This window comes from Pezoporus occidentalis, unplaced genomic scaffold (assembly GCF_034315485.1).
Source record: "Pezoporus occidentalis ecotype Australia unplaced genomic scaffold, CSIRO_AGI_Poc_V1 ctg65, whole genome shotgun sequence".
NCBI lineage: Eukaryota > Metazoa > Chordata > Aves > Psittaciformes > Psittacidae > Pezoporus > Pezoporus occidentalis.
In genome coordinates this window covers 1,982,724-2,002,182 of record NW_026915998.1, presented here as the reverse complement: position 1 = coordinate 2,002,182, position 19,459 = coordinate 1,982,724, and the positions used below count along the sequence as shown (strand labels likewise).

Genomic DNA, 19,459 nt, shown 5'->3' with positions numbered 1-19,459 from the left:
CTGCCACATGCAGAACAAAAATATCAAAACTTTCACGTACATCTGGGATCACAGAATCCAAGTTAAATATTACAGCTCATTATATGGTCACAAGCCATTAGTTTCAGCTTCAAATTGGCTAAGAAAGTAGCAGTTCAGAATTCATATGCATGTGGGAAAAAATGTACTCAGAAAAAAATCTAAAAGTTAATCAGAAAAAATGTTTCATAGCAGTTGCCTTTTTCCATTTTAACACCCTATTGCTTATGATGATGGCTCATTAGCTTCTGTCAAATATTTCATCATTTAATCCTCAGCCTTATTTGAGAATGGCTACATTACATTTCTGTTCTGACTCTAAGGAGGTTCGTATTTGTTAGTCTTGATTTCAAATTTATCTAAAGCTAATCCACTTCACCAATTCATACTACTTCAAAAACGTGTTTATTCATTTGTCATTCTTCTACAGTACTAAATTCGTGCCTGAGATGAAGTCATAAATTGTGCAAAATAGTTTTCTTCACAGTGATAATTGTTCTAAGTCACTGCTCAAAACCAGTTTCATGTTACATATGGAAATCCACAGAAAGATGTGGTCTGAACAATTAATGCCTTCCTACACAAGGGCAGTCTATTTTTCTTCTGTTCCAACATCCTGTTAAAATAATTCTATTGGCAGCTAGCAAAAATTCTGAGTGCTCATTAAAAGAAAATGACAAATGTTTTTTCCTAAGACAGTGTATGATGATAAGTAAGTGTCTGGAAATTACCAGTGCCAACAGATTTTGCTGCAGCTGTGTAGTACCTACTTAACTGGGAAACATTTATCTTAGTGTGACTTATACTGGGGAAACTCTGTTAATAGATCAGTCAGGCAGTATGCTATTTTCCTGCTTTTACTAAAGGCTTAAAATGTCCATTTGTTATCGTTAGTAAATGGAATGCCACGAAACCCATGTAGTCACTCAGTCAGGACATATAACTTCCTTTCCTTACATGAACCTATGTTGTCAGTTTGCACACTGATACTTTTAAAACAGGAGTGGCATGTTACTCCCCTTGCTGATCATCCAGGGGAGTCCTGGATCTCCAAAAACTCACCCAGCAGTTGTGTTAGGATTCTAACAGAATGAAACCCCGTTGGTGTGAGTAGGCTGGCAGACCCCAAATGGTTTTCTGTGGCCTTTGAGAAATGCTGATTCATTTGTTCATATGTAACAGCAAGAACTTGCATTAGACCTTTAAGATGGCACAGAACTATGCTCCACTGTGGCTCCAAGTAGGAAAGATATCGGGCACAGAGACTTGAGTTTTGCACCACCATCAACCTGTAATCCTAAGGGTGAGATTTTGCCTTTCCTGTCTTTGAGTAAATGCCTAACCTTGAAATGTTGTGGCTGGTACATGTCAGTCTAAGACAGATGCCTAAAATCACTGACAGGGATCATACTCTGGAAGTGCTAGACTGTCTGTCGACTTTAAAGAGAGTTCAGATGATTAACTGCAACAAGATATTTAATTCTGAATGGCTAAAGTTAGGTGAGATATAGTCTATACAAATTACATACAAGCTCTTGTTACCAGCAGGGCTTACAAGGACTAGTTTCGATTATGTGTACTTGTCAGAAAACAATGAGCAAAGTTGTTTTGTCTACATTATTTCATTCTAATGCAGCAGAATACAGTAAGAATAAGATTATACAAGCAGAGAGTCCTTCTGCATAATTTGTTAAAATTGATGATGATTACTATACTGGTAACATCTGGGACAAAGAAAGCAATTGGCAGAGGATGGGGAGAAGTACAAGCAAATAAACTAAAGCAATGATCTAATATCACCAGAAAAAAAAATTAATAAATAAAACAGAGCTGAATTTGACCCAGGGATTGCAATTGCAAATATACATTAATAAGATTCTTCAGCAGATGTAGCAGAACATAATTTAATCTGAAGTGCACTTGAGAAATTAGCAGTGCCTCTCTTTTGTTGCCTTTTGAAATGACAGAGGTCTGGATAAGTGTTAGGATTTAATGTAAATTAACAAGATTAGTATGTCTCCAATTTGTCTACAAATAGTTTTCATCTGTTTAATTTCCTTCAGTACTGTCACCCTCCATCTTACCCTCTTTGAGATGCTGCAAAGTAAAAGAATTGTCAGGGCACAACAATTATTTAAATTTCATTTTAAAATACCATCTTGGTTTCTTAGTCTTGTAATCAGGCTAACCATCTTGAGGAGTAAATACAGAATTAATAAAGCTTGTGCCTTCATGTTCAAAAAATTTCAGGAACTCATAGCATACACTGCAAAGACGTTAAAACCATAATATTATAAAACTATGTTAAAATGACCTATGCCTTGATTTCTGGAGAAAGGTTGGATAAGTAAGTGAGCAGGGTATGTAAGCATTCATTTTGTCAAGTACTTCTCTAAGAGCCGCTAATTAGAACCACTTCTATTCAAAGACAGCAGGAGTTACATAGGAAAAGGCTTAATGGGACTTTTTATCCAGTTCAAAAATATTTGGATTATCTTTCATGTAATTTTGCAAAGTTGTTTCATTACTGTTATTCTAGAAATGAAACTGAAATCTTATCTAAAATTTAAAACACTCCTTCCCCTCAACTTCCCTAAGCCTACTTTCACTCTCAATACTTTAAGAAACAAATTAAGGAGGTTCACTTGGAAATAGGCAACTTTTGCAGGGCCTAATCTCAGCTTCTGCTTCCTTGAGGCTTTTCTTCCTCTCCACACACAAAAACATATAGTGAATATAAAATGTTTTTCATCATATCATTAATCCCAAAGTGCTAATGTGGACTCATAGTGTTTCATAGCTACGCAATTTGTGTGAATGTATGTACATGCATAAAGGGAAAGGAGGGGATACATAGCAGATGGTTATTACAAATGTTGCTTTGCTGTATACATTTTATTTGCAGATTCTGCTCATGCACATAAACCTATTCAACTATCAAACTGTATAGTGCAAGGGCTTACACAATATCAAGTAATTTTTGGCAGTTGCTGCTCAGTCTTTCATTGCTGCCAGATCTTTGGCAGTATAAGCTGAATCCCTGTCTGGTATACAACTAGCACAAGGTCCTCATTATACTGGTATTTAATACTTGGGGCCAGAAGGCTCTACATACAATGTAAACCCAGACTCTCTCCCTTGCCTTTGGGTGAACAACTGTTTAATATGTGGTGCCTTACAAAGCTGCCATAATTAAAAGAATAATTATTTATATACACATTCAGATCAAATGTAAATAAATAAAAATAAACCAATGGAATAAATTTCAGAAGTTAAATATACTGGCATATATGAATTTATGCCATTAACGAACAGTGACAACTGGCACAGGAGTCTGCATCGGGTAATTATTACATACTGAAAATCTAAATATGCATGAAGTCTGCAATACATTCTAGGGCTCAAAACAATGTGTATATATAAATATACAGTTGTGCACACACAACAGAAGTCCTTTTCTGCTCATTCTTCAAGGCATTATTTTAAATAGTAGCCATAGCTAGAACCAGACAAGTTTATGCAATGACCTTTTTAAGTTTCAAAGTCCATCCATTCTCCAAATAGGAAAGGAAGAATATCTCACTGAGGTTCTCTGTAATATGTCCATGTAAATATACCTCTTCCCAAAAATATCAGTTCAGTGCTATGCTTATACTGCCAAAATACATATGCAAACATTTTGTTACAAACAAGGGTCTGACAAAGCACCCACTGTCTAAGAATAGCCTTGTTCCTCCAGAGCCTTAGAAGTTTACAGCTCTCAATATCACAAAGATTTCAATCATTATGTGCACCACAAAGGGGCTGTGCTTACTTCTAGACTTTTTAAGTAAAAAATCTACTAAAATAAATGGAAGATGAGTACTAAAGTAGCACTTTTGGACATACAGAGCGACATAACACTGAGAATCCAGGGAAGTTTTCACCTTTTTAGCATATGAGGAATTTTTTAAGTCATTTAACTCCTGCTACCTGCATATATCACAGTCTAGGTGCCTAAATGCTATCCTGGATTTCATCCTAAATTGATAATCAGAGTAACTCTAATGGGATCAAATGGCTAAGAAGGGAGAAAAAGGGTACTATAATGGCAAAGTCACCGTTGATCAAGGTTATAAACAGAAATATGTATTTTTATAAATTCACCTTCAGTGTTTCTGGGTTTTGGTGGGTTTTTTTCTTTAATTAAAAATTAAACGAGGAGCTGTAATTAGAAAAAAATACCTGCAGATTGTGGAGATACACATCAGTTCATGGCTGTCTGAAGTTTGTTAGTTGTGTCTTGATTTTTAAAGCATTTTCACCAAATCATGTCTTAGTTGTTATGAGGCTGCTTGGCATAAGAAACCATAAGGACCTTGAGATTAAGTAAAAACTGAGGTAACCTGTCCATATTTATATTTATAGTAGTATTATTATGACCTTGACAGAATTCTCATGAGATAGATTAATACTATACCACTAAAATTCCTTTTATAGGCTGAGATTTATCACACGGCTTCAGCATTTTAATAACTCCTTAAAAGGTGAAATTAGACTCTGATGCTGGGAAAAGCTTTGTTTAGATCAAAGATGGATGAAATCCAATTTTTTTCATTAGAATTTATGATATTTTGAGCAAGATTTTATTTCAGTATGGAGATGAGTTTTCTGAATTTCTTATGAAAGCAAATAATATATATATCATTTTGATCATAATAGTGTTTGTAAGAGTACAGAATTTGATCAGCTTTTTTTAAAATGAAAATTGATAAATAATAATTAAGCACCAGTTTTCCAGAGCTTTCAGAGGGTCAGAACAACCAAAGACATTCCTATGAATTAAGAATAGTGAGTTGGGGTGTGGAAGACTTGGTCGTATTCAGGTTTGCCAAAGCTTTCATGGAGGAGTTCTTCCTGAGGAGCAGCCTGGATGTCCTGATTTCCCTGAGCCTATGTCTGAGCATCTCCTCACACTACCATGTTTATTTGGCATTCAATATGCCCTATAAACCAAGGAAATAGTCTTCATGTTTTGAAAATGAGGATAAAGAGAGATGGAAGCTATTGCCAAGTTGTAAGCTCATCTTTGCATAACTTAACCTTGGAAAGTGAGGACTGAGAGCAACCAGGAATTGAAGCCAAGCTAGTCAAGAAGAAATACATTGCAAGAGCACGTAATTTGGACTTGACGATGATGAGTCCATCCAGTCAGGAATCACAGTAAAGTTTTTTCTGTCAGATCAGGAAACTCACTTAACTTCGTGTCATCCAATAGAAAATTCAGGAATGCAGTTCTGACTGAGTGTGCCAGTACATCAAGGCAGGAGGTGTTCTCAACAAGCTTCACCTTACTCACTTCCAAAACTGGTCCACTTTCTATCCCCAAAAAATTATTTCATCACAGGGCCTGAGAGAGGGAGAGAATGACTTTGCAACTGAGTTAGATGCACCTTTGGGAGCCTCTTGTGCCTGGAGAAATTATATTGCTCCACAGTGAGATGACAAGCGGCATGTTTGAAGGTCAATATTTTAGTTTTATCTACTCGTAAGGTCCTTTGTGGGTCCAAGACCATGTATTTATCTGTCCAAAGGCTCAAAAGGAAATCTGTACTTGAGCTGGCAGTTAACTCTCTTGGAAAAAATTCTTGTGCTGTCAATGAGGAATAGTTACTGTTTATTGCCAAAAGGCATCCTCTCTGCTAGTTTTCTTTGATTTAGAATATAAAACTGCAACATACATTTGCAAAACTCTATAATTAAATAATAATTGTCATGACAATAATAACAAACGTATAGTTGTGACCTGTAAAATTTAAAGGTGTGGTTAAGCATGAGGTGTCTTTTTCTAAGGAAATCATTATGACTTATTCTAACATTATATAACTCTATGAATAATTTGTGCTCTATTAAAAATCTATAATATGGAATACACATTCGTTTCTCTATTCATCCAGCTGGACCCCAAAGGAGCTATTAAAATGTAGGAGGTAACAAGCATCAAATATAACTCACAAATCTTGACTAAATCCTAATGCAGGTATTGGTAGAATATTAAACTCAAAATGTATCTCATATTCTATTGTGTATTAATAGTACTTTGAAAATACATATACTGTAATTTTGCCAAAACAGAGTAGAAATAAAAAGGAATGAAATACTGTACAGTGTCATAAAAATGTTTAAGTAATCATGAAAATATGAAAAACCTCTACCTTATTCCAAACTATTATGGCTATTGTTGTAAGAATTTATGCTGTCTTATGTGATCGCAGCAGTGATTGCCAACTTAGGAATGAATGCACCTAAAGTAAACTACAGTATTTTACTGCAAGCCATGGAAGAAATTAAATTAGAACAAAAAAAAAAAAAGCTTGGAGCAGAATGAGACATAAACTATGGCCTGTGATTTTACACCTTATTATGTTAAATCTGCGATTTTGACATGCTTTCCAACTGGGGCATCCTACACAACACCAGTCGTCATTTTGTTGAGTGCCTTGGCTATTTCAATGCTACTGTGAGCAAGGTTTGGCACTGGACTTATTATGTAGGGAAATAGTCTATCAGTACACATTTCCCAAGTTCATGAATCTCAATTAGAAATATTTTGTGCCATTCCTTCAAAATAACAATTCACATAGGAAGATCACCAGTTAAAGTACATTTGTGACTAAAGTGTATTATAGAGGCATGGGTGAAAGTGTTCTGTGCCTATATTTAAGGTGATGGACAGGAAATATCCAAATCTTACATCTTGTGATCAAAAGATCTATCAGATTTTCTATGTGAGAATTTCTCTATTCATGAAAACTCTTACTGGAGGTTCAGCAATGTGACTGAGTTTTGATGTAATGTGAACTGGGAGGGGTGTCCATATAGAATCTGTCAAAAACTCTAAACCAACTCTTTATGTGAATGTTGCTATCCAGCAACACTGGACTTGGTGTGCTTCCTTGACTCACTCCAACTACTAATTGTAAACTATTCTTATGTCATTATTTGAATACAAGATGAGAAAGTGCTAGATGAAAGGAGTAGAAAGTGTTCAACAGCTGATCTGCAGCTTTTCTTCCAAATGTAACATTTTCAGTTACAGAGAATTAGGCTGAATTTCAGAATAAGGAGAAGATCCCCAAACAAATTAGTTTTGAGTAACACTGTTTTGAATTAAACAGCAAGCTTCCTCTGAAAAAACGCTTTGAAAATTATGAGCTTTGAGTTGAGATACACCAAAAGAACAGTTGAATTGCAGCTGTTTCCAGAGCTCAGATATACTTTCAACCTATTCTCATTTTCCTTTTCTATTAAAAATGTAAGAGACTCTTTCTGTGTGCTAAAAAGCTGAAAAAAATGCAGTAGCTTGTAAAAAATCTTATTCTGCAAATTTATAAATATCTCTTTACTAAAGCATTTGATTTTGAAAGTTAGGCTATGCTGCTTCCATGAGGCTTTCTGCAGCTCCCACATGGAATATAATCTTGTTTCAGATTTAAAAAAAAATATAAATCCTTTGACAGTGGTCCCTCTGGCTTTCAGTAGGACTCCTTCATGGTTATCGCAGGATGGCAAATTATGTGTCTCTGGCCCCTGCTGAGTGAAGACACTCAGGAGGTATCGGGGATATGGTGGGACTCAGCAGACTCAATAATATTATTCCAGTACCCAGACAGTGTTAGCACAGCGCAAGCAGAGCTTTTCTTCACTCTTACAGCTGATGATGGCTTGGATGTTTACATGATTTCCATTATTTCTTTGAGACACAAGTGTAATCGCAATGAAAAAGTACCTTCCCTGAGCTGACAAATCCTACAGCGTGACGCTGTTAACATTTCACAGGCTAAGTGGAGTGATACGGGAGAAGATGAAGGCATGGTTATGGAGATGGTTCTAGTGACAGAGGTGCCTTGCCACCTTTTTTTTTTTCTCTGTGATAGAAAATGTCTTAGCTATTAATGATTTTTATATTAATTTGATATGAGACATATTAATTATGAGGTCATGTATGTGATCTTAGAGCTGTGTTGATGAAGCTTTATAACCTGACCAAATATGAACAGGGGACATTTTGTGGTTTCATGGGGTTCTTTTGCAAGAACACAGGTGTTTATAATAAATGAATAGATATTAGCCTGGGAGTTAGATAACGAGAAATAAAAATTACCAAGTGCTTTCTTCTGGTGCATGGCCTGGGTAAGTGTACAGAAAAACAAGCATGAGCGAGCTGAGGATCAGCATTGTACCATCCTTGTTTGCTCTGAGTTCTGATCCTGATAAGGGGAGCTGTGAGGAGGCTCAGTGATTCATCCCGTAGGTGGCTGCCTGTCATGGGTGGGTGAAGCACTTCCTATATATAGCTTGTGCATTGGTTCACAGCACACTTAAGAATGGTGTGGAATGAAAGATGCTCCCCAAAAAGCCTTGTGTAAATCATTATTTTATTATTACAGCAAGGTGCTAGCAGCTGACAATTTCAATAATTGGATAAACAATCATATTGCAAATGCCAGCAGGTTTGACTCAGCTGCTTATAGCCCTGTGGCAGATAATAACTGCTGTTATTTCTGGTAAGATTTTTGAGAGACAGGAGAAAGAAAGACCAGCCTGTCTTTTGCAGTTGTTAAAGAGGTCCAAGTGCTGCTGGCCCAAATGACTTCTCTGTTGTGTTGTGAATTAGCCAGACAGGCAGTGGCAGTTTCAGTTCATGACTGTGGCATGGACAAGTTCAGCACTGCAGTGTAATGACTCAGTGCTTACCATCCTTGCCCAGGATGCTGAGAATGCCAATTCTGGCCCCTGTTCTCTTACAGGCACTGTACAGCTCATCAGTACTGAATCCAAACAGAAGCATGGATGCTCTCACACCTGACTTAAGCTATCTGGATCTTGGAGTGGAATCTAATTCCCAATGCTAGGTACAGCGAGTAGCTGTACAATGAAGAAGTGGTCCCTTCAAAGCCATTTAAAAGCAATAGGCTGGCTTCCGTAGATAACAATGAACTGTTGCTACCCTTCTCCACTGTGAGAAGTTAATCAGAGTCTCAGGAATTCATCACCTGTAGGGTCCCACAGCAGAAACATCCTGCTGGAAGGAGATCCTTGTCTTCTAAAATGAAGCACAAACTTCACGGCAAGGGGACAATCCTTTTGTGTGGCAACCTTAAGCTTAGAGCGCTTATCCAAAACCATGCAATGTGGATTCAGTTCCTTTCTCTGAACATACTTAACTTTTTTTTTTTTTTTTAATCTCTTGATATCAAACCAGATTGGGTCAATTGGGTCATTAACTTCTGTTAACCCTCATCTAACTAAAGACAAAAACTATGTACTGAAGAAATAAAATTTTGCCTTTCCTCGCTGAATCACAACTACATCCATGACCCTGGCATTCAAAGCACTGTTTCCCAAGATGATCTGCAATTTGTGTTTTGAAGAACTACTGAGAAGCAACACTATGAACTTCAAAAGTATATGTACTGGCTCCAAACCCAGGAAACTTATTCTTGATGGTCTATTTACTTCCTCCCTCATTGCCTCTCTCTCTTTCCCTGGCATGAATAATGTATCAGTGGAGGGTTTTTGTTAATTTGTTTGGGTTTTTTTGGTTCATGGTGGTTTTTTCTTTTTCTCTCTTCACACCTAGAGAAAAATTGAGATGTTAATTTCTTACAGTGGCAGCTAAGAAAGGCACAATTAAGCAGTTTACTTTCTAGGGACTGCTTGCTGAATTCTTCGAGAAGTTCCTATGCACCTGATGTAGTAGAGGGCCATGTTATTGATTCCTAGCTGACAGCAAACAGATGGCCTGTCAGCAGAATTGTTCATACTTTTACTAGGGTACATCATTAATGAAACCAAATACAAGTTTGCATTTTCAGCTCCCGACTATTAAAAAAGTGGTGCAGTATACTGTGAAAGTGATTTATTAGATCCTGTGTGTCACTCAAAGAAACCAGTTATACTAGATCTGTGACATGGAAAAAAATCAGCAGTTTCCAGTTAATGGTGTCCTGCATTCTTTCTGACAAATTTTATTTTTCCACAAGGAAGTGCTAAAATACTGCTTTACATCTCTAGCAGTGGTAGTGTAGCTCTGTGTTTCCTGACATACGCCAGTGCAAGGTGTCAAGGGACCCAGAAAGCCCTGGGACAGCTAGAAATGCCAATCAGTAGGTTGTTTTAGCTTTGTATTACCTATTATATTTTTTGCTACATCTAGAAAAGTCTATTCAGTGGGGGACAACATAAAATTGTAGTGAGCTAGTAGTGTGCTGTGTGTAAAAATTCAGGTTCTAAAACACCTGTTTACAATTTCACATCCTTTAAATTCCAAATGAAACAAAAATTAAAGGCTTAAATCCCACTCACTTTACTCTCACAAATAGTCCCATTAAAACTAAGCCAGCTGTGTAATAGGTGGTCTCTTGCTTATTGTTTGTTTCCCAGGACTGAATTGTCCCAGGGCAGTGACCTGTGTGACCAAGTTCACCAATACAAAAATGTGATTTGCTTCAATGTCAGTTAGTACTTCTGTATCTGGCAAACCAATAATAAGCTAGTCTAAAATCCTAAACTCAAAAGATAAATTTAGAATAAAAAAAAAATAGGTTAGTAGCTGCTGTGATGTTTAAGAGGTATGTCTATCAAGATACTGACCAATGGCCAATATTCTTAAATGCTGTGATCCTGTTCACAGTTTGTTGTTCTTTAGATATTTTTTCTATGTAATATATGTACATTTAAAAGAATTCTCTTCATATCCCTGTAGTCATCTTTGTCACTTTTATAATTGCTTGATAGTTTTGTTCAGTGGAATGTTAGAAGGGTTTCTTGTGTTCTGTCACCTTTGATTAATTAAGTTCTTTAGAGGGTGGCTGGTGATGTCTGAAAGCTAATATGGTTGCATTCAAAGGGTTTATCTGAGAAGTTGTATTTTTTAATAAATGACTGCCATTTAAGAGAATTTGAAGTGTATAGAAAAGCATTGTTCCTAGGGTGTATTATTGTACTTTTTTTTTTTTTTCATGTTCACCATTTGTTATTCTTCTATTCTTTCTGTCTCAATTACTATTGATGTTCAGGATGCCTGTCAGCCGATAGCTTTTTATAAGCTGTTCTGCAAGTTGAACACAAATAACATGACAGCTTGCAGGCTACTTGTTGTCATGGTGTTCTTACTTTGCTCTGGGCAATGCCATATAAAGAATATTACATCTCAACTCCTATTTGCATCAACCAAATATTTTAACATTAGCACAATAATATCAGAATGGCAGGATGTTTATGACATTACCAGCACCAAGAAAGCAGAATAAAATTATGTTCTGTTTCCACCTACACATCTTCACCCACTCCCGGGATCTGTACTACTGTTGTTATAGAATTGTTGACTTCTGTGGAGGTAAGTTGATTTCAGGTTCTAAGCCCAATTAGAAAATTTAATTTAAAAGGTCCTTCTGACTGCATTTGCAGGCATGCATTAAATGAGATGTAACACAGGCAATGTCACCCTATGTGCTACTGTTTGAACTGGCTTCCAATACTTTACTCTGAGGATGTCTTAATTTTAGAAATCCTGTGCGATATCCACAGTTGAAAAAGCTCTAAGAAGTTGCAGCACTGACCAAAAGCAGGTGAAAAATATTTTGTATAAGAACATTACCAAAATTATGGTTCACAGAGGTTTCCAGGAAATAAGTCTCTATGCAGATAGTTTTCCTGTAGTTTAGGATTGACTTTATTTCATCTTACTCACTTTTGAAATGGACTAGCCTAAAGTATAAAAGATTTGTGTAAGCAAAAAGATGTATTTTAAAGTCAAACTGTTTGAAGAGATTGGACTGTAAACTTACATATAATAACTGTAGCCACAGCTCTCACCATATAGCTCTCATTTTGAATAAAACACATTTGAGTGCTCTGATTCGGGTAGTTGGACATATGCAGCAGCCTGTGTGGACATCTCTGTCGTGTAGCTTCTGCAACTTTGCAAACCAAGTCATGTTACTAATTGCAAATTTGCGTCTGCAAAGCAGTGTCATCTGCAGCTTTCCTCTCTTCAGCTGTAGTATGAACGTTTGGGAACATGAAGAATAGCAGGCAAAGGCTTGCTGGAAGAAGCCTTGAGGTTGCCAAGCAATACCTGCCTCAATACAGCACGCTTCATCCCAGAAACTAGAACGATGCAGAGCAGGAAGAGCTGGGAGAAGGGCCTTCAGAAATGGTCTTTCTTTGAGCAGCTGGTGTAGTGGTCCATTTCAAAACAGCAGTAAGAAGCTTGCTTTATCTGTCTGAGATTTCTGATATAACAGCTACTGCCTCTTCTCCCCTTTCATCCTAGCATTAGCATCTGTTGCTGATTTCCTCACTCTCAACAAAGGAGCTCAGCATCTTAATGGCTGTTCCAGTGTTTCTTTCTCTGCATGCATATCATAGAAGAAGCTTTTTGTGTATTTTTCAAGGCAGACTTTGTGATAGGCATCAAGGTCACTGTGGCTACAGGAGAGGCTCTGATGCTAAGACAGAGTGGAGATAAACATAACCAAATACGCTTACAATTGACTTTATATAAAAACAAAGGTATTATTTCTTCCTAGGTTTTTGAGGTGATATTTTGTCTTTGCTGATTAAAGTCTTTTGCAGTCCTTGAAGTATTCACAGAAAAATTATGCTTAAATAAGGCAGATAATTTTTCTTCTCCTGTGTTCTTCATGTTTCTGCTGTGGTTTATGGCACAATAGGTTCACCTGAGTCGTTACATTTTGCACTTTCTCACTTTTATTGGACAGCCCCTGTACCTGTTTATTTCATCAGTGTTCTTCAATCTGGGAAGAAAGAAACTTAAAGATTTCAGGATACAATTTGTTCAAAGTAAGCTGCCCCACAAAAGTTCCATTTCCCAAAATACTGATTACTTACCACTTTGCTATGACTATGGAGAGCAAGTTTTCCTTCTAAAGATCCAGATTCCTAGAAACATAAAAGAAAGTGGAAATTAATAAATAATGTGTGCACAACTTGCTTAAGGCCAGCTAATGAACAGATCAATAGCTGGGCTTATTCCATAGTCTCATAGCATATTCAAAAATGAAAGGCCACCAGGCAATTTAGATCAAGTTTTATAATTCCCTTCATTTGCATTCATATTGCATCTTGTTTTATTCCCACATGTTTTGCCCTTGCCCCTCACCACTTCACAGCAAGATCAGTGTACATGACCCCATCCTGCTGGTATGAAAAGAACCCAAAACCTCTTTAAATATGACTTAGGTGAGGTATATTTGCATATTGTCCCTTGTATCACCCACCACTGTGAAAAAGGGATGCTTTTCTTCATTCCCTTTTGCAAGAAAGCAGCAGCTGAAAGTCATTTGATCATCTCACAGACTGCTGTAGCATACTTGGCATGCAAGTACTTACAGTGAGGCTGAGCAGCCTTTTTGTATCCGTATTTTCAAGTGAAATTGTGTGATCTTTGGACCTGACCTGCAGATAAGCCCTTGTATCTAAATCATGTCTTCAAAGAGAAGGTTTGCGGGTAAGAATTTTTGTACTAGGCTTGTATCAAGATTTTTTTCTGAATGTGAGTCTGACACTTTGGTCAACTTCAAAATGAACAATAAATGAAAAATAAATTCAACTTTCATGTTGAATATGATTTTTACAGTTCCTGGCAAGTGGGAAAGATTCATCTCTTGAGCTCCCCCAGAGAAGAATTTTGGTCCAGCAGGAAATTGAGTGTCATCCTAAAATACCCAGAAGACTAAAAATGCACCTTTAAAAACCTGTATGCATGATCCAGCTTTTTAATGAGTATTGGGTGGAAAGACAAGAGAATGAAATACTATTCAATTAAGCATGTTTCTTTTTTTTTTTTTTTAAATGTGGTATAATGTAAGGTCAAATGCTTATAGATTTATTTTTTTTTTTTGACACTGAATTATACAATCTACAGTGTTCTAACACTACAGGAAACAAAGATAAATGGTTTGATTACTGGCTGTCTTCATTCTTTTTAACAAAAACAGATAAAGAAAATAACTTGTTCTAAGGTGCCCCTAACGACATTTTATTGCCACCAACTAAGTGCCACAGAGCAACTCACTCACTCCCCCAGTGGGATAGGGAAGCAAGTAAAAAAAAAAAAAAATATTATTTTTCTAGAAAATGCTTTAAAGAAGCTTACCTGAAAGTTATTTTGACTGGGAAGATTTTTTTTTTCCATTTGTGTTCAGAATTTCCAGAATCTGACAGCTCTGAGCATCCAGTTCCAGATATCTGAACAGGCAAGAGAAGTGTCTGCAATTCAAGGTGTTTATTGTGTCAGATTTATTGCACAAGCACAGATGATCTTTTGGCATACATGGTGTAAGTCCTAGTTTCCTAAGACAGGAACTCCAAGAATAAACACCAGGACATTTTCATTTTTTTCTTGTTGTATAAAGAGCTTTGGATTCTCAGATTAGTTTATTAATGGTAGCCTTCCTTTAGAATGGCAGGTAGAGTTGATAGAATCCAGTATGTTACGGGGTCAGCTAATAATGCAAATGTAAATAATTCCAATAATTAATGGTATCCAGTTACCTGTGTTTTCTTTATTTGCATTTACTTCAATTTTGCTACCTTCAAGTCCTAGACATTAGATTACTCTGTGTTTTCATCAAATAGATTAAGGAACCATCTGTTTGTGAGAATATTAATCATTTGATATTATGGATTCATTAAATATTTACTAAAAAACTGCCTATACCAAACCAACCCACATTTCACTTAGTTCTTTGAAGCATTTTGTCTCTTCTAAAGCCTCCCAGTCTTACCGTTAAATAACTACTGATGATGACTAATCTTTTATACTTTACACAAAGCTCATTCTTGAGATTTCTCAATGAGTCCAAATGATCACCAGGCTACCCCACTCCACATCTTCAGATATTTTCTACTTGTCTCTTTCATTCCCTAAAGAACTAAACTTGCCTCCAAAGGACACTTTCTTAATATAATCTCAGAGTAGGTCCATCAATTTTGTGCTTACATAAGTCAGTTCATTTCCCGTTTCTCTGCACTCTTCCAAAACCACTTTCAAAATGCATTACCCCGTTCACCTAATTAAGTTTCCACAGTATTTGTTTCCTTTATCCCTTCCTGAAATAAAAATCCATCACATCTTTAACTTCTCCCATAACAACCTTATAAATTCACAATGCATCATACCAGTGATATGTACGTAAGCAAATATGATCACAGATGTTCTTTAATATATTCATGTTATTGATTCATTGCACTTCATTCAGGAATATTTAAACATGAACCTGTAAACGCTGTCTAAAAGTATCCTTCCTTTTCCCCGTTACATTTTCTGATAAAGGACTTGCAGAGTATAGTCCACAAAGGTGGGTTAGTACACTGAATTAAGCTGATAGTGATCAGCAGAAGTCCATCAACATGTTTATGTAGCAAACTGTCAAGATTCTCTTTTTTTTATGATCCGGCTGTCAAGTGAATTCAGTCTGGATGTGTCTCTGAATGCTCAAGGCACATTTAATGTCAAAATCTGAGATGACTATGCAGAGAAAACATTTTCACAAGAATCCAAATATAAAAATAATCTGACATTTATTCTAGGTTTTGAAAGTTTATGACAAAAATCCTCAACCCAGAGATTAAGGATTAAATGGCTCAAAGCTGCTATGAAATAAATAGTAGCATTTTGCACAGTACTGTCGTCAGCAAAGAGTGAGAACAGTGCTGATGTCAAGGAACTAAAAAAGCTGACCCTTTTGCTCTGACTCTTTCTGGTACCTACATAAAGGTACAGGCTGTCTGGTTTATGGATGACTGTACCTTCCCATAATTAACAGAAATCCAGTGTCACATACTGGTCATCTTTCAGTAGCTGCAAAAGCACAGGGTTATACTCCTAGCATGCCACTGAGTTTCAGAAAGGTGCAGTGTCAACATGATCTCTTAAGCCATCTGTGTCTCTAATCTATTTTTCCACCTGAAACCATCTATATTCTGATCTACAGCATCACAGTTGGGTTTTGTTTGCTCTTCAAATAGAATCAGTTACACGTTACCCAAGATTTAATTATATTGGACTGCAAATGGTGTGAAACTAATTTATTTGGAATGATAAAGTAAATTTATCAAAATCATTTTAGCCACCTAAACAGAAATTTCCCTAAGCATATTTCTTAGGCTCATATTGGTTTTCTTTCATGTTTAAATCTGTTTCACAACAAATTGCTTATGCACTGTCAGTAGCACTCAGTACTGAATATTTGCAAGGAAATGATGTCTCATCTACTCGTCCCCTGTTCCAGTAATATCACGCTTTTCACCTGCCATTGAAAATCTCTTAAATGAAAATCACTTCAATGTTCTTGTAGCTTATTTCACTCTAAGAAATTATCACAACCAGTAATTCAGCATTACATGCAAAGTATCTGTGATAATTGGTAGCTACTATTTTATTTCAAATCAGGCTAATGCCATCAACATACAACTACAGAGGAACTAGAAGTAGAAAAACTTTTCAGTTTGACCAAAACTTCATCTGAGCCATTACTGTTGCACAACTTTTCAGAAACATATATTCATTAATATTTTCAATGCTCTTCATTGGTATTAAGATGGTCTACAATATTTAGAAGGATGTTAAAAAAGAAAATAAATCCAGTATTTGTAGTCTTTCATTATTTTGGTACAAAGCCTAATGAAGAAATAAAAAAAACCCTCTGAATATTATCTTTCCCTATAGCAAATAAAATCTTTTAAACTTTGTTGGTTTTAATTTTTGTTCTGCACTTACAGAACATTTTTATAGGAGGCAAACATGAGAAATTTGAGTCAGCCAGAAAGATTCACATCTTCCAAAATATATTTTTGGCAAACTGAAAATTAAATTCTTTCAGGTCAAAGTTGTGGTCAACATGAGAAGAAATGTTTACTGTTCCATGCACAACCATGAAAAAAATCCTAAACCTTCATATTATTCAGCACAAAGTGCTATGAGCTGGTTTTAAACTGCATTTTAGTGAAATTATGTACATTATTTGTTAAATAAAAATCCTTTCAGTCATCCAAGAAATGCTGTAGGGTTACAGCTGTGCTTATGATTACAATATCAGGATGTGAAAGAATTACATTTAAAAGTATTGTGAATACATGTCTAAGTAGCACATGTAAGTAGGCAGGGGAACTGTGGATTGGTTAAACCACAATAAAACTGGCTGACAAATGATTCACAAATAGTTTCTAATATTAACAAACAGATCTGAGAAAACAAATCACACATTCAGTAGCACCTGTTTCTTCACGCAATACCGACCTTGCTAAACCTCAGAGGTCTGTTCCACATCCATTGTGAAGTAATAACAATCCTCACAGTCTAGTCAGCTCAAAATGGTTCTTTCTCATCTGCAAGTGTGATACGAGACTTCTAAGGAGGTGCTAATTCTCAGAACATTGAACATTGCTACTCCACAAGCAAATAATAAAAGTGGAACAGGTGAATCATTTTAGAAGTAAACTGGATCCCATGAAGAACTTGTTCAAGCCTTCCATTAACAACTCTGCCATCTTAAATCCATCTAACTCTAGCCGTTAGATTTATTATTGATGATTTAGATGTCAGAATAGAAAGCACATTTAATTTGAAGATGATAACAAGCTGGGAGGGATGGCAAGCACTTTAAAGGACGGGAATGAAATGTAAAGTGATGTGATGAAATCAGCTAAATAGTAAGTAATTCAGTTGCATTAAATACAAAGTGACACACAGCTACAAGACAGTGAAAGACAGAATAATAGAAAGGGTTCTACAGAAGATGAGCTGAGGCTGAATGGACCAAAAATGGAGCACATGCCTACAGAGCCACAATGTACCAGGAGGTACATGTAGTCATGCTGTATGTAAGATACCTGAAGTCTCTGTGACTTGGTGTGGCTCAGCTGGAGTACTACATCAGATCTGGGCACAACATTATAGCTGGATCAACTAGTCCAGAAAGGAGCAACAAACACTGAACAAAGATGGAAAGTACCAGCTTTATTTAGCTGAGACAAGACCAAGGGGAGAAATGAGTACTGACATGACAGCTGATGCCATCAAAAAGGCTGGCAAAGAGCGCAAAGCACTAATGTATTCTCCAGGACAATAAGTAATGGATTTAAGTTGCCACAAGGGAGATTTAACCTACACATTAAGAACATGCTGAACGGCAAGAGAGTTAAGTGCTAAAACACAACTGTCGAGAGAAGCTGGGAATTCTGCATCACTGGATTATTTTAGAAACAGGTTAGACAAATGGCTGTCAAACATTATTTAGATAAAGCAGAATCTGTCTGGGATTAGTAAAGGAAATCAATGACCTCCTGGGGTCACATCTTTCCTATTCTTATGGTTCTGTGTTCTTTGGATTTTTTTTTTAAAAACTCTAAACCAATACATTGCCTGTATTGAGCTGAACTCTGAGCCAGATTACACTGATTTTAACACAGCCTGGTGGAAAATTGTCACCAACCACCACTGAGTCAGCAAGACAGACAAATCCTGAAATATAATGTCTGGATTTTAATTTTGGTGAAGCAAAAATTACCCTTATTTTTGCTTAAGAAATACACAAGGTTAATGGCAATTGTTGAAACTTAGTTCAGTAGCTTTAAATATAACAGATTTGTGGTCTTTTTTTGCCTTTCACTGCATTTAAGAGACAGTAAAAGACTGCTAAAAATAATGAGTTTGCCTCATAAAAGTTAGCGTTAAAAAAATAAGCTAGAGGCCATAAAAACAAATGTCCCTTGGAGATTCTATCCATCTGGACAAGACAGAATATATAGCTACTGCAGTTATTTTGCAAACAATGTTAACAACATTATTCTAAAGTTTTCACATTGAATCTTAAAACCCACAACAACACATCTCTTCTGTTCCAAAGATTCCCAGACTTCAGATTTACATCTAAAACTCACAGATGGCCTTACACTGTAATGGAACAAACCAAATCACTGACTCAGGGAAATATTTAAGCAACAGTTAAACCCATCTTCATTCAGCAGAACATTAATATGTGCTTAACTTTAATAGTATTCACATTTAAAACAAAATCTTTTTTTGATCCTATGGCATTTCACATATGCTCAATAACTCATTTGTTTAAATTCTTATCATGAATATGAAAGAGGCCCCTAAAAGGGGCCAACCTGTATATGCCCTCCAATGAAGGATTACCTGGGGGCTGGAACTAAAAGCTACATGTAAGTGTCAAGGTCAGGTTCTGATACGAAACACTGTTACCATCACATCACATTAACAGTTGCAAAGTGCTGGCTTTTACTCTCAAATGCAGTGGTTATGTCCATGGAAATGTATGGCTTTTCAAGGAAAGAAAGCCTGGCTGATTCTATCACTATGAAAACAGCAATTTTAAATTATCGTATCTTTTTCTCAGTTTCTCAGCAC

The 19,459-nt window shown here is 36.3% G+C and overlaps 1 long non-coding RNA gene across 1 annotated transcript in view; it reads right to left on the bottom strand.

Moving 5' to 3' along the window:
• Positions 1 to 12,752: 12,752 nt before the first annotated feature.
• The window catches only part of LOC134174999 (uncharacterized), a 30,388-nt gene continuing 23,681 nt past the window's right edge, over positions 12,753 to 19,459 (bottom strand). The window contains exons 2-4 of the long non-coding RNA XR_009968860.1: positions 13,417 to 13,482; positions 12,916 to 12,966; positions 12,753 to 12,821 (exon numbers count right to left, since the gene is read on the bottom strand). This is a non-coding gene — a long non-coding RNA (uncharacterized LOC134174999). The remainder of the gene's footprint in view (positions 12,822 to 12,915; positions 12,967 to 13,416; positions 13,483 to 19,459) is intronic.